At 44.1% G+C, this 9,793-nt stretch overlaps 1 pseudogene; it reads left to right on the top strand.

The window, feature by feature from the left end:
- Positions 1-7,219: 7,219 nt before the first annotated feature.
- LOC123830807 lies at positions 7,220-8,238 on the top strand (annotated as a pseudogene).
- Positions 8,239-9,793: the final 1,555 nt, after the last annotated feature.

Here is a 9,793-nt window from a genome sequence, read left to right as displayed (position 1 = left end):
TTTTCTACTTGCACATTTATAATGAAAATCCTATAGCGTAGGATGTCAAACCTGGAGGATTTCACTTATGTACTTAAAAAACAGAAAAATTAATGCAAACCGTAGGCCTCTGCAGAAGTTCCCTGATTGCCACTTTACATAAGAGTTAATTCAGGAAATACAAATTACTTCATTGTTTTTCAGGAGTGGTAAATTAAAATGTTAATGCTAATAAGTATCATAAGTTGTTTTTCATTTCAGCTGTGTTATTCTTTCTATGCTATATGTCTTGCTATTCCTTTCATATGCCACCAAACATCCAATTAGCCGCCAGTGGAACAGTATTACAGCCTGCTTTGGGCTTCTGTCGTTGAACAGGCAATGCCACTCTCTCCAATTCCACTTGCAGAAATGGTTTCAAAGCAGTTAAAGAGCCTTAGAAATTCAAAATAACGATGAAAAGAAATAGATGAGCATTTGAAAACACAGAATTAATAAGGTGGTGGGATTGTACTGTGCAGATTCTCACCCATGAGGCTATTTGAAAACCTACAAACATTACATTTCATTCAAGGATTTATCAACATTTTAACATAAGAACATTTCCTCCCTATTTATAATCTATCAAGAGAGTATAGAGAAAAACTGATAGATATATCATGTTTTTTGTTTGAGGACTGGTTCTATTATAACAGTACAATAATTATTTTGACCTATATAACTTACATAAGAAGGAAAAGCTTACAAATACTTAATGAAATACTTTTAAAAGCTGAGATCACTGTAACCAGATTGGTGAGGTCATGGGCAATTAATACTTAATGACCACCAGGTTGAGGAGCAAAGACCCCTTCTTTAAGAAATAAACAACTTTAAATCAAAGGTGTTCTCTAGCCCAAAAATTCTAGCAAATGTAGTTACCTCTAAGAAACATTAATAACCTTAAGGTTTCAAGTTGACAGGGCTTGGATCTATTACAAGAAAACCCTCAAGATTACAAGAAACTGCTCAAGAGTTTATACCTGACCCACTCGCAACCGACGCCCTGGTACACACACACACAGCAGGCCTTAACCGTGACTGATGTAGGTAAGAACACAAAAACCCAGCTTCATTGTCTCAAACCCTGAGGTGTAATCTATGCTCAGAGCTTCTGTGGGGATGGCTCTGAGGCTGGACCTCGGCCTGAAAGAACACTGTTTCGGTGCCTGTCCTTGCCTGCCCCACGGCCCCATACACTTGCCACTTGTCCTGGGAGCTCTTGCTTAATAAACCCTTTGCAAAAATTCCTCCTTTCAAGGTCATCTTCTGGAGAACTGATAAGAAGTCTGAAGGTCAGGTGGGATTTAAGTGCCTGGAGACCAGTGCCTCGGATTTAAAAGTCCTTCAAAGTGAAGCACTTCCCACATAGCAAAGAACCGCCTTGCCCAAAATGTCTACAGCACCGTGACCGAGAAATGCTGGCGCAGAGAGAAAAGAGTACTCCATTCAGACCAAAACCAGAGTAAGTTCGAAGTTTAGATTTGGGTGCGGAGGAGGAGTCAACTAATGACATTAAGGAGTAGCAAGAAAGAAAGAAAATCAGGAGAGTGGATGCCCTGACTGGCGTGGCTCAGTTGGTTGGGTGTCACCTTACAGAGCAAAAGGTCCCCAGTTTGATGCCTAGTCAGGGCACGTGCCTGGGTTGTGGGTTCCTTCCCAGTCATGAGAAGATGCAACAGATCAATGTTTCTCCCTCTCGCATCAACGTTAAGTTTCTCTCCCTCTCTTTCTCCCTCCCTCCCCCTCTCTAAAAATAATAAATTAATTAGTTAATAAAACAGGAGAGTGGAAAACCAAGAAAGGTATTTCAAAAAGGATGTCCTCAGTGTGTTGGGGGCCACTGAGGTCACATGAGACAATAACAGAATAGGCCATTGAGTTTGCTCCGTGGAGTCACTGGTGTCCTTGACAAATGCTGTTTCTAAGAGGCAGTAAGAGTGAAGTCAGACAAAATGAAGAACGAATGGGTGTAAAGGGACAGGAGAAATCGGGTTTGCTTGGACTTGAATGGCTGCAGAATAATTGTGGAGTGATTGATGAAGAATTTGGTACAAGGGGAAATTTTATTTTTAAAAAATATGTTCATATAATGGCAGGAATACTTCAGTAGAGAAAGAGCAAGAGATGGTACCTGAGAAAGGAAAAAACAGACAGACCATAGTTTGAGAAGGCAAGAGGAGATGGGATCTGAATATCCCCAAATCGATTTACCCTTCCTGAAGGGTCCCCTTCTTAGAACCAGAATGAATGCCTGTTCTCCCAAGTAGCCCACCTCCCCTCAGGGGTGGGAAATGCATCAATTTTTTGTAATGACTCACCCTCCTCAAACAACAGATCAAGACTTCCTACTAAAGCACACCCACACAGAACAATAACGTTTCCCCTCACATATTGAGTGTTCATGCTCTGTGCAGTCTTGAATAATGGTCAGAATGGAGTGGGGGGGGGGCAGATTCACCTGAATTTTTGAAAGGCTCTTGAACTCCTCCTCCTTGTCTTCAATGCCCTTCTGTGACCTCGGTGGAAGGATACTGCTCAAAGCTTTCAAGAGAGAACTTGCTGCAAGGAGAGTAGTTAGCTGACCACCTTCAGCTGCTGCATCTCTGAGATCAGTTGCAGCCTTCACGCCAAGGCTACTCTCTTCCCAGTTTCCTCCCAGCCAATGACAGAGCTACATGGGGCTGCTTTGGCTAGAGGCTCCCAGACAACACAAGACTCCACCAACTGGCAACCTTTGCTCTGAAGCTCCCCGTCGGCCCTGTTCTAGACTTTCTCAGAGCTGCACTGCAACCTGCATTTCTTCCTGCAGATGCACCTCCCTCCCTGCTCCCAGTAACAAGCGTCAGACCTGCAGCAGCATCTGAAATGTCTCTCCAGCTGCTTCTTTGACCTCCCCCTTTATTGTTCAGAGATATTTCCTACACTAAATATCTCACACTTCTAATTATGCCTTGGTGTCTGCTTCCATCAGGATCCCACATGGCACAAATTCCTCTTCCTTCAGATGTCCAACACGTGCCCCGAGATTGAGGTCCTGTGAACTCACCAGTCAGAAGATTTTGCATATACTGCATTTTCAACCAAAGATTTGGCATCTGCAAAAATATTAAATCAAATTTATATCCTTTCAGGAAGCAGATGATTAATAAATTGTTGTCATTGATAGCTATGCCAGTTTTATAAATCATTGTTATAATCTCCAAATATCTGGCACCAATTCTTATCTGTCTGTTCCCTACTGAATAAGCGAAGTTCAATAGATTGTTGTTCTTGTTGTTTGCTCTCTTCCAACAATGAAATCACACAGTGCATAGTTGCCAAATGAATGATGTCATGATACAAATAGAGCAAAGAATGCCACCCGGGCATTCTGTATCAGTAGGGTTCTTGGTTACAAGATAAAGCTGACTTAAGCAGTAGGGAATTTATTGACATAATATAGGGTGAGGGGAAGAAGATGGACAGAATCAACAGGAGGCCAGGTTGTCAAGCTTGGTAATGAATTGAAAGAGCCAAGAGAGCACTGAGGGCCAAGAAGCTGAGAGCAGGACTCAGCAATCATTTCACAGCAGAAAATCCTGGGCAGGAACAGGCTGCCGTTCTGGCCACGGCTACAAGTCACCTGAACCCATCTCTGACACCCCTGTGTCCAGGGGGTGGGGCTCAAGTCACACGGCTGCCACGTGACTACACCAGGAAAAGAGAGAGAGGAGATTCAGCAAGTTCACCTCAACGGTGTGGGGAGGGGCGCTGCTGCCACCAAGGCTGTAAACAAAGAGAAGAAATTCCTTCCGAAGAAATTAAGGAGATATGATGAAGGTGCCGAATACTGGGAAGATTAAGAATGAAAAAAGACAAAGGCCACCACACAGTTCTAGACCTCAAACAGCCCTTTTCCATTATTCAAACAGCGTAGGGAGTTTGTTCCTAGAAAATGTTAGAGCACTGGTTCTCAACTCTGGTGGATGGAAGCATCACCTGGGAGCTTTTATGAATCCTAGCACTCAGGTCCAAACCCAAGCCAATTAAAAAAGAATTGGGGGCAGGGTAACCCAGGCCTCTATACTTTGTAAAGCTCCCCAGGTGATTCTAACAGGCAGGCATGGTTGAGAGCAGCCAAATTAGTAGAAAGTCCAATACATAAAACAGACAAGACAGAAAGGCTCGAGTTGGGTGGGGAGACTGGCATCGCTCCCATCCCCGTTGGTCCCTGAGGCACCTCCAAGGAATCCCTTGATACCAGCTCTTTAGATGGTTGTAATTATACATTTGTCAACTCCTTTATTTTCCCACACCCCAAATCCAGTCTGTCAGTTTGGCTCAACCTTCAAAAGATAATCGGAATCCACCCACCTCTCACCACCTCTCCTGCAGCCCCTCTGGTCCAAGCCACATCATTGCCTGCTTGGATTGCTGTGAGAGCTTCCCAATGGGTCACCCTGCTTTTACCCTTGACCCCTGCAATCTGCTGTCCACACAGCAGCAGGAATAATTCTTCTATAAGGTAAAGCAGAGCCGGGCCTTCCTCTGTTCAAAACCCTCAAGTGGTTCCCACTTTACTCAGAGTAAAAGCCAAAACCTCAGAGGTCAGCAAACTTTTTTAGTAAATATTTCAGGCTGCGTAGGCCATATGGCGTCTGTCACAAGTATTCAGCTCGGCTGTGGTAGCCCCAGAGCAGCCTTAAACGATATGTAAATGAACAAGTATGGCTGCACGCCAAGAAGACGTGTACAGAAACAGGCAGAGGGGCTGGAACTGGCCCTCAGGCCAATGTTTGCCAACCCCTGTTGCAATTCCAGCCTGGTATCCTCCTCCGGGCTCTCCCACACTGGCTCCCTTGCGGCTTCTGGAATGCTCCAGGCGTTCTCCTGCTTTAGAGGCTGTGTTCCATGTTTCCTCCGCCCTTGGAGGGTTTCCTTTGGCCAGTCTCTCACCTCCTTCAAGTCTTCGTTCAAATCCTGCCTTCGCAATGAGGCCCATCGTGACCGCCCTACTGAAGAGAGCTCCTGTCTCTACCCCTCCCCCCATGGCACCCTGTATCCTTCTTCCTTCTTCCTTCTTTAATTTTCTCCTCTAATTTTCTTTCCAAGACACCTTTATGAAGCTGTTTTCTGCCCGTCTGGACTGTAAACTGCACAAGGGCGGCGTATCCATCAGGGATCAATCAGAGCAGTGGCAGGACTGTGAGAGAGAAAATGGGGACTGATCCCAAGATGGGCCGTCATGCAGTTGTCGGAGCAGGTGGGGCAGCTATGTGGGCAGTTGCCTCTGCATCTGGTGTGGTGTCTGAAGTTGCCATGAGTCAACGATTCTGGCCATCGGAGAGAAAACCTGGCTGCGCCGTGCACAAGAGCAGGGACAAAGTGGAGCTCACAAGGACAGCTGCAGATGACTCCAGCTTCAGTGCTGTGAGGAATGTGCTGGAGAAGCTGGCTCTTTGCCATGGAGCTGCACCCTGCTGAGCCCAGGCCCCAGAGGAGCAAGAGAAGGAGACCCAGCAGGACCTGAAGGTCACTCACCGCACATTCGGAAGGTCCAGCCAATGTGTGTGAGCTGCAGCAAAGCTTGGTGCCCACGCTGACCTTCAGAGACTAAGGATGCAGCTTCGCTTCTCTCTTCCAGATCTTTTGCAAATTTTTCTTGTGGCCATCCCTAAACCAGAAACTCCTAGAGAAGGAAATCCTGGGAAATGTAGTTCCAGCTTAGATAGGTAGGCACATTATAAAGCCACCATGGGCAGGAATAATTGCATGTGTTTTACTGATGAATCTGAATCCCAACAACCTCAGAAGTGCCTGGCACATCGCAGGTGCTAAAAAAACAGTGAATGAATAAATGAATGAATGATACTTTGGTGGGTATTTGAGTCACACCAGCTCCCCTACTAATGTGCAAGTTTCTTGAGAGCAGAGAGCCTGTGTTTTGTACCTGCTGTTACATCACCAGCACCTAGTACACACACTCAGTCTCCATGCAGGCTCTGATTCCAGGAAACTGCGCAGCAGCCAGAAGGAAAGAAAAACTCCAACCCTAATGGCATCTGCAGGGATGTCAAAGGGTATCCGACACAGACCCACAGCAGTACTTCCTAAAACCCTTTCTCCAAACTCTTAGTGTCTCCCGGACCCAGGAAGCAACCCCAAGGCTTTCTCACCTCTCCTCAGCTCCTCTTCCTCAAACACATCACTCCCTCATGCACTCTTCCCCACAGCCACCCCACCCCTACACTGACTATTCTCTCCCTGCTGTTTCTCATGTAAATCTCCTGTCCCCTATACCCCCACCAACCACCAAGCACCCTAATGTACATCGGAAGCACCACAAGTGAGCTGGAAGATTCAAACTTTCAGAAGATCGTGTGTGGGTGTGTGTACACACATAGATGTGTGTGTCTGTATATATGTATATATATTATAATTTATTATATAAATTATAATATATATTAAATATATCGTCTTTCTCCCTCCTACTGAGTAAATGAACAAATACACAAACTACACAAATGAATGAATTCAAACTGGCCTAAACTATTGTTCTTCTTCTCAGTAGCCCTGCAACTGCACGAAGTCTCTGCCGACAATAGGACTGGAAATACACAAATGAAACCAGTGATATTTCAAAGACATGTCATATATCTATACTCTATCTCTATATGTACACACCATCCCTCTATACACCGCATATGTACATATTTGTTGGTGAGAATGTTCCACAAACTCTTGGATCATAGTAACATTAAAAATATAAAAATCAGTTTATTGCAAGAATTACACAGATGCTAGCAGATATAAAGTTGGCATTTAAAATATTTTTAGAGGATGATTCTGTCTCATGCATTTGTCATTATTTTATCTATTAAGCAATATAATATAAAGTCAAAAATTATTCACAGAAATATATAAAATATATACTATATAATACATAAAATATATAATATATAAAATATATGTAGGATATATAATATGACATATATTATATATATGATTTATAATATATAACATGTATATTATACATAATATATATCCCATATTAATATATATTATATATAAAGAAATGAAAGTTTGATCGGTAGCAGGAGTGGCAAGAGGACCCCAGAGAGCCCTGAGCAGCCCCAGGGCACCACCGGCCTAGTTACCATCACACCCTGGGAGGAGCCCTAGCTGCCACAGCTGGCCCCCAGTCCCCATCAACGCAACTATGAGCACTGAGTCCGAGACCCAGCAGCCGCCTGCCACCTCCCCTGGTGGCAGTCGTCCCCACCCTCACCACTGCCAACACCAAGCCCAGCACCACCAGCAGCGGCGCAGGGAGTGGCAGCCAGGGCGTCCTCACATCAGTGGCCTCACATTTGCAGCGCTTGCTGACGGGGACAAGAAAGTCATCACAATGAAGGTTTTGAGAATAGTAAAATGGTTCAATGTAAGGAATGGATATGGTTTCCTCAACAGGAATGACACCAGGAAGATGTACTTATACACCAGACTTCCAAAAAGAAGAATAACCTCAGCGAGTACCTTCGCAGTGGAGGAGATGGAGAAACTGCGGAGCTTGATGTTGTTGAAGGAGAAAAGGGTGCAAAGGCAACAAACATTACAGGCCCTGGTGGAGCCCCAGTGCGAGGCGGTAAATATGCAGCAGACAGTCACCATTACAGACGCTATCCACGTCGCAGGGGTCCTCCACGCAGTTACCAGCAGAATTACCAGAATAGTGAGAGTGGGGAAAAGAACGAGGGATCGGAGAGTGCTCCTGAAGGCCAGGCCCAACAGCGCCGGCCCTACAGTAGGCCACGGTTCCCATTCCCACCTTACTACATGCAGAGACCCTATGGGTGTTGACCACAACATTGCAACCCTCCTGAAAGGAGGGATGGAACACTGCAGGGAGAAGTGATGGAGGGTGCTGACAACCACGGTGTGGGAGAACAAGGTAGACCAGTGAGACAGAACATGTATCGGGGCTACAGACCACGATTTTGCAGGGGCCCTTCTTGCCAAAGGCAGCCTAGAGAGGACAGCAATGAAGAAGATAAGGAAAATCAAGGAGACACGACCCAAGGGCAGCAGCTACCTCAATGTGAGTACTGCCACAACTTCAATTACCCACGCAGATGCCCAGAAAACCCTAAACCACAAGATGACAAAGAGACAAAAGCAGCTGATCCACCCCCTGAGAATTCGCCCACTCCCGAGGCTGAGGAGAGTGGGGCTGAGTAAATGCCGGCCCACCATCTCTACCATCACGGAGCCTAGTCATCCAACAAGAAGAAATGAACATGAAATTCCAGCAGTAAGAAATGAACAAAAGATTGAAGCTGAAGACCTTCAGTGCTTCCTTTTTCCCCATTGACCAGAAGACTGGAACTATCTGGTGCATTATCTATGCAGCATGGGGTTTCCATTATTTTTATCTAAAGACATCTCTTTTTGATAATGACAAACGTGTTATTGTTGTTTTTAAATAAGCCTGTTTTTTCTTAATACACCGTTAAAGGTTTTTAAATTGTTTCATATCCGGTCAAGCTGAGATTTTTAAGGACCTCATTTTTAATTTGTAATAAAAGTTTACAGCTTGATTTTTTCAAAAAAAAGTCAACAAACTGCAAGCGCCTGTTAGTAGAGGTCTTAAATAATAATTAAAAAAAGAAATGATAACACAAAATGTTTATTTGGCTTTGAAACACTGTATATATATTTGCAGCCAATTCATAGTTATACTGACATTATACTAGTATTGAAATGAGTTTCCACTTCTTAGCACATGTTTATATTCAGGAAAAAAATGGTCTTAAACTTACCCCTCCCCCCGCCCCCGATAACTCATAAAGTGGATAATCCACACTTAGCCTTCTTCAAAGACAGGATTAAATGTTCTCTGGGTACAACACACAACAGAGGACAAAGAACAGAGCTGTATGTCTTTGACACATTTAGTGCAGGACAAACAGATTCCCAGGAAATCCCCAACCCACTGACACTTTTATTCTGAGCCAAGGTCAAATTCAGGAGGGAGATAAATCATTCACCCTTAATACTACCTGAAATTTATTTCCCAGAACAAAGATAAAGATTTTCTCCAGACTTCACCCCCAAATTAGGGAACAACCTCATAGTATTCAAAAGATGAGGCAATCTGTGTGACTAATAATAAGGCCAAAGGTAAATAGTCTACAATTACTGAGGCTTGTGATAAATTGATTCTGGAATCAGTCAATCCAGAATAAGCCTCTCTATCTGGAACATCCTGGGTCAGTGCTGGTATTAATCCCTAGTTCAGAAGAGATCTCATTCATTTAAGAGCCTCTGGGAAAAATTATGCCAAGTGCCCCTGGTACTTTAACTCAGCACTCCGTTAAGAGCATAAATCCACTCTCTGTTCTGCAGTGAAGTCCCCACATTCTCAAAGCGGACAGTTTCTACATGGGGAAACAGCAGTGAGTGAGCTTCAGATATCGGATATCAACACCTATAAAAGCCAACTTTGTGGTTCATTGTTAAGTAGTCATCTTAAAAGAATTATGGTTATAAATCAGCTTGCAATCAATTCCCCATAAATAAAAAAACTAACTGAATTCAATATATCACATAAATCCGGGAGAATAAAATGAAAAATTAAGAGAGAATGGATCACACTAACACGGAGGTGAGGGGAAACATGGTGTTACTGAGTTAGAGTTCATGGCCAACAGTTAAGAACCAGGCCCATTATTAGAAAGACACATTATCCCTCTAGGCCCATTGACATGGGGATACTTTTCATTGCATAGCAAAA

The sequence above is a fragment of the Phyllostomus hastatus genome, unplaced genomic scaffold (genome assembly GCF_019186645.2).
Source record: "Phyllostomus hastatus isolate PE091 unplaced genomic scaffold, TTU_PhHast_1.1 phas_scaffold_129, whole genome shotgun sequence".
Lineage (NCBI taxonomy): Eukaryota > Metazoa > Chordata > Mammalia > Chiroptera > Phyllostomidae > Phyllostomus > Phyllostomus hastatus.
This window is presented reverse-complemented; position numbering and strand designations above follow the sequence as displayed.